Below are 6000 nucleotides of genomic sequence, written 5' to 3'. Positions count from 1 at the left end.
CATTCCAGGTCGAATCTTTCGATCACGCAGAGGAGGCAACATATGACTAACAGATAGAAAGAAAGAATATAACCTTCTACAGACCTAACTTATCAGAATTCACCAGTCGCCCCATCAATACCGGAATTAAGGACAGAATCCGCACATCGAGGAAAAGTTAATCCACGGTTCCAAGTACAGGTTCTTTAATGTGACCAGTAGATTCCCATATATATCTCCCTGCTCAACCTATCCAAGCGTCGTATTGTCAGGCTAAACGGATCTAACTAGGTCAAGATTTGTCAAGTCTATGAATTCCTTAAGTTCAACTCTGCCTAGTCATGTCCATTTAGAATCTTTCATGCCTACCAACGCATCAAACCCAGAGCATAGACAATTCAATTTTGGGTACATTACGCAGACTCAGAATTGCATATATAGAAGATGCAGAGAGATAGAGTTGCATATGCTACATTCCAGGTCGAATCTTTCGATCACGCAGAGGAGGCAACATATGACTAACAGATAGAAAGAAAGAATATAACCTTCTACAGACCTAACTTATCAGAATTCACCAGTCGCCCCATCAATACCGGAATTAAGGACAGAATCCGCACATCGAGGAAAAGTTAATCCACGGTTCCAAGTACAGGTTCTTTAATGTGACCAGTAGATTCCCATATATATCTCCCTGCTCAACCTATCCAAGCGTCGTATTGTCAGGCTAAACGGATCTAACTAGGTCAAGATTTGTCAAGTCTATGAATTCCTTAAGTTCAACTCTGCCTAGTCATGTCCATTTAGAATCTTTCATGCCTACCAACGCATCAAACCCAGAGCATAGACAATTCAATTTTGGGTACATTACGCAGACTCAGATTGCCTGTTATCACTTGATAATATCACTTCCCTAAACATCTCCCTCAAGCACATTCCATAACCAACATATTTTTTTTGATTTTCTGATTTTTCTAATGTTTTTGGATTTTTTTAAAATTTTCTAATTTTTGTTTTGTTTTTATTTCTCCCCCTAAATTTGTGCATAGGAGAGAAACGAAAGTAAATGCGCAAATTTAAACTATCCTAAAACAAAAATTAGTCTTTAAAGCGAATCAGCTTACGAAAAACTCATGAGTATAAAGAAGAAAACTCAAACCGTAAGTCACCGATTGAATTTGCATCCAGAAGGTCTGAGAACAGCACGTGTAATCTCAGAACAGATCCAAAAATTCTTCACATCGTTAAGCACTAACCCCATGAGTGATCCCTTCCTTTCTTCCCTTCCCGCAAAGGACACATACTCTCAAATAATGTTCTGAGTGTTGTATAGTTGAGAGATGCCTCCTATCATGTGCCAGGAACAGCCACTACCAACAAACCGAAGTCTGATGATATGCCTCCATAGCTGCTCCGACACAGAGCGGGATCAGTTGGTCTTTGGAACCCAGTCCATTTTGAAACTGGGTCGACCTTTGTCATCCTTGCACGGTACTCTCTCCCATGACATATCCTGTTTATCACAAACAGAAGATGAAGAAATATTAGAGTCATTAGTTGATTTGGGAGAGTGAGCCTTTGGAACCCATTTGTAGTTGGGTTTAACCCATTTCTTTTTCGATCTGATGGGTGGCTCGGTACTTGATTTTGAACTTGAAGTCGGCCGTTGAGATGACTTTGATTTTGGCCTCACGGGAGCATCTCTTGGATTTGGCTTCTTGGCCGGCATTCCCTTCTTGCCCTTGGGATTCGGATTCTTGGCCTTGTAGGTTTGATTCTTGGCCTTCTGCGCGTTCCAGTCACCATGGTCTGAACGTGACCTTGAGGGGTTTCTTTTGAAGTATCTCCCTCTTGGCACGTTCTGCCAGCCTTGTGCATAGTAGGGAACATATGCGCGATTAGGACAATTTATGGCAATGTGTCCAGGTGTTCCACAGTGAAAACATGTCTTTTTCTTCACTGTGAAGTTGTTTCTTCCTGCCCCTGGTGGCGTGTCTTTGCCTTGTCTCTTGCTTTTCCTACACGCACAGTTGCAGCATCAAGTTGTCTCTTAATATAGTCATAAAGTTCACATTTGTCACTATATTATGTCTGAATTCTCTTAAAATCCTTTATTTTTGTTTCTAACTGGGCCTTCAGGGGTTTCTGTCCTTTCCTGAGTTGATATCCTTCATATCTCAGGTCCTCAACTTCTCTTTTTAATAAATCATTATGTTCACGAAGAAGTTTAATCGTAGCTTCACATGATTGAGAACATGAAACTTCATTGACCGGGATGTTTGCGGAACTCATTGTTTTTCGACAATTCAAAGCGTCAAGTTCTTCAATTATATCAGCAAGACTAAGACGATTGAGATCTTTTGTCTTCTTGATGACAGCCACGTTCATATCCCACGATTTCGGAAGTGAATTCAATAGCTTTTTGTTTATCTCAGATTTGGTCAAGAAGATCCCATCTATATTCATCTCAGTAGTGAGTGTGGTAAATCGCTGCAACTGAGCTTCCAGGGTTTCTCCAGGGATATAATCGAACATGTTGAAGTTTTGTCTTAACATCTCCTGACGACTCTCTTTCATGTATTCAATTCCCTCGTAGACCTCAAAAACCATTAAAAGCACAACTAGAAGCCAAAATAAAACTCAAAAGTCAAACCCTTTGACTACAAACCTCAAAAGTCAACCTTAAAAGTCAAATTTAAAAAGTCAAACTCAAAAGTCAAACTTGAAAAGTCAAACTTAAAAGTCAAACCGAAAAGCTAAATTTGAAAATTTAAAAGTTAAATGAGAAAGTCAAAGGTCAAACTTGGAAGTCAAAGACAAAATTTTAAGTAAAAAGTCAAAATTAAAAGTCAAAAATTAAAAATTAAAATTTTTGGTTGAAATTGGAATTTAAAATGAAAAGAAATTGAATTTTGGGGCTAAAATTGTCAATTTGCGAAACTGGGAACCGGAGGTATTGTGTTTAAGTTAAAAAGGGAAGGAATGTAACATCCACCAATCTAGATCAACTGGTAAGGCGGAAAGCTGATGAACCAAAGGTTGCGGGGTTCGATCCCCGGCACCCCCAAATCCGTTTCAATTTTTGAAGTGCGAAGGCGAGGAGACTGCTGCGATGCGAGGGCGCTGCTGCGATGCGAGATGCGAAGACCGACGACGCGATGCAAGGACCTGGTGCGAGGCGCGAGACCGAGGCTCCTGAACGAGGCGAGGTGCGAAGCGCTGATGCGAAGCTGCTGTGTGAGGCGAAGACCTGGTGCGAGGATGCTGCTCACCGAGCCGTCCTTCAAGCCGTTCACCGAGCCGCTACCGAATTCCGAGCCGAGGCCGCAAACTCCGGCGACCGTAAACACGTTTACGGCCGTAAACTCCAGAAAACCCTAGCCGCCGCCGCAGACGACCGTAAACCCTTCAAAGACCGTAAACTCTTCGCAAATTACGTGAAAAACAACGTTTTTCACCTCTTTTTGCTCCAAAACTCGATCAAAAACTCGTTTTTATCAAAAACGCGAAGAACAAACCCCCCCCCCCCTAATTTTCAGAGATCTATCCAAAAACGCAAGAATCTTTCAAAAATAAGATCAAATATGCTCCAGATCTGACAAAAATGACTGATACAATCCAAGCTCTGATACAAATTGTAAGTCCCTAATCTGCTTGTCAGATCAAATAGAAGAGAGGGAGAAGAAGAATAATATGAATCTCAATGTATTAAAGAATAGAATGATGATCCTTTACATGAGATTCACACACACTCACACACACTCTCTTTTCTCTAGTTTCTCTCTCTAGAAACACCTTCAAATGCACACACTTAAGCTCCTCTAGTGTTCATCAATCTACTCCTCACCCCTTACACCTATATTTATACATAAGAAACATGGGCTTGGTGAACATGGGCCGTGAATGGGTTTACGGTCGTAAATGGGTTTACGGCCTTAAACACCCATTGGGCCGTAAACACCAAGCTGTTTACGGTCCTACACATAAAAATATATTTTCCTAGAAAAGCAAAGTATAAACCATATTTTTGACCCAACACTTTGACGCAAAAGCAACACCTTCAGCCCCTCGCAACGCGGGGGGAAACTTTCTAGTTAGAATTAATTTTGGGATTAATTAAAAGTGCAGGGACTGTTTGGTTATTTATTGGAAGTTGAAGAAAGAAGGCCCAAGGACCTCATTGGATGAGGTGGACCGAAAATCACTTGGGCAAGCCCACGAGTTTTCGTCCAAGCCCCTTGAATGAGGGGAATGAGCTGCTTGGTCACCAAGCTAAGGAAATTAGGGTTTCTCCATTAAACCCTAGATTTGGCACCAAGCTACTTCAGCCATAGAAAGGACCTAACCCTTCACATTTTCGGCTAACACTCTTATTCCTCTAAGCCTAGTCCGACATTTTGTTCTCTCTCCTCTCTCTATATTTATCATCTTGCTAGCTTGGTTGTGATTCCATTAGAGGCATGACAATTGTGGTGCTTGCTTCCAAGAGATCCACAAGAAGGTGTTCTTTATTAATTGCTACAATAACAACAAAGGTATGTTATCTTAAACACATCTATAGGAAATTTCGATTATACCTAGGGTTAGTGAGTTCTTGTTGTTCAATAGAATGTTACATAAATAGTGTTATGACTTAGATCTTTCGGTTGCATGTATCCTTAAGAGTTAAGGATTTATCTGCGTTAATAAATGCAAAACCCATTAGTGGTATCAAAGTGTATGGTTGTCTAACAAATGATTGTACATTGCTTGAACTTGAACAAGGAGGAAAACATAATCCTCATTCTGTTCCGACACCACGACGTGGTGACCTGCGAATTCGTGTTCTTTTCGTTCGACCACAATGTGGTAATTGTTTACCACAATGTGGTGGACGATCAGATCTATAAAAATCGTATTTTTTCTTAATCTCATGAATTGATTAGGACAATTACCTTAAATAATGTTTTAATTGTGTAAAACTGAATAATTATCTAAGTAATTAGATATCCTTGTCTTGAATTCATGTATTATCCATAATGATTGGTTTACTTTAAATTAAATTAATTCCTTAATTTTCAAAAAAAATTAATAATAAACCTAGTCTTTTTAAAAAGTTTTAAAATACACCTTATACTATATGTAGAATTAAAAGTTTAATTATTACTATATGTATAAGACCAAGTCAGTCGAACCGCTAGTACGCCTCATTCACGAAGTCATACTATAAGGAGAGTTTAAGGAAGCGGCCTATAAAATGACCGTTATTGGGTATCCATTCTTACCCACCGCTCTCTTAAATGGTGGAGGGTCGTTAGCCAAACGGGTTTGATAGGACAAAATTAATTCTCATTAAAAGTATAATGCTATTAAAAGTAACTAAACTTAAAAAAAAATCTCAATCTTAGTTACTTTAGGAAAAAAGTGAATTTGTATGCTAACCCATGAAATTGCACATTATACTTTATAGTAGTTAGTGGAGCGTGTGTGGTTAACCGACACACTAATAGTGACTATAAAGAGTAATAATGGGCATCTCGAAAATTATCGTTGATTAATGGAGCGCGTGTGGTTAACCGACACATTAAAATGAGATGATAAATGACATCGAGAGTGTCAAGCTAATTTGCATGGTTATTCACATCTTGTTTGTGATCCTCGGTATCCCAGTCACAAATAGAAGACCATAATCTGAGATTAAACATGTCATTGAATAGTTTCGATGAGTCTCAAAAGATCTAAGTATTTCACTTAACTTAATTTCCTTCAATTTCATTTTTCGATGGTGAAATTGGTAAATCGTCATTTACCTACCTTTATAGAATTTACAATTAGATTATGGCACCCATTTTCTAAGTTGTGAATTTTTAGTTGGATCCTAGCCTTAATATTTTATTTTGGGTTGTTATATTAAGGATTGTTCTTATCTAACTAAAACTACCTTTCTTTTACAGATGTATGCTCCAAAATGATGCTTCTGGTTCCTCCTCCTCCTCCAACTATAACTTTTCCTTGTTGAACATTTGCTCTAAGGTGACATTGGAT

This window comes from Lactuca virosa, chromosome 3 (genome assembly GCF_052849685.1).
Source record: "Lactuca virosa cultivar CGN04683 chromosome 3, Lactuca_virosa_CGN04683_v6, whole genome shotgun sequence".
Taxonomy (NCBI): Eukaryota; Viridiplantae; Streptophyta; class Magnoliopsida; order Asterales; family Asteraceae; genus Lactuca; species Lactuca virosa.
Note: the sequence above shows the minus strand (reverse complement) of the source record.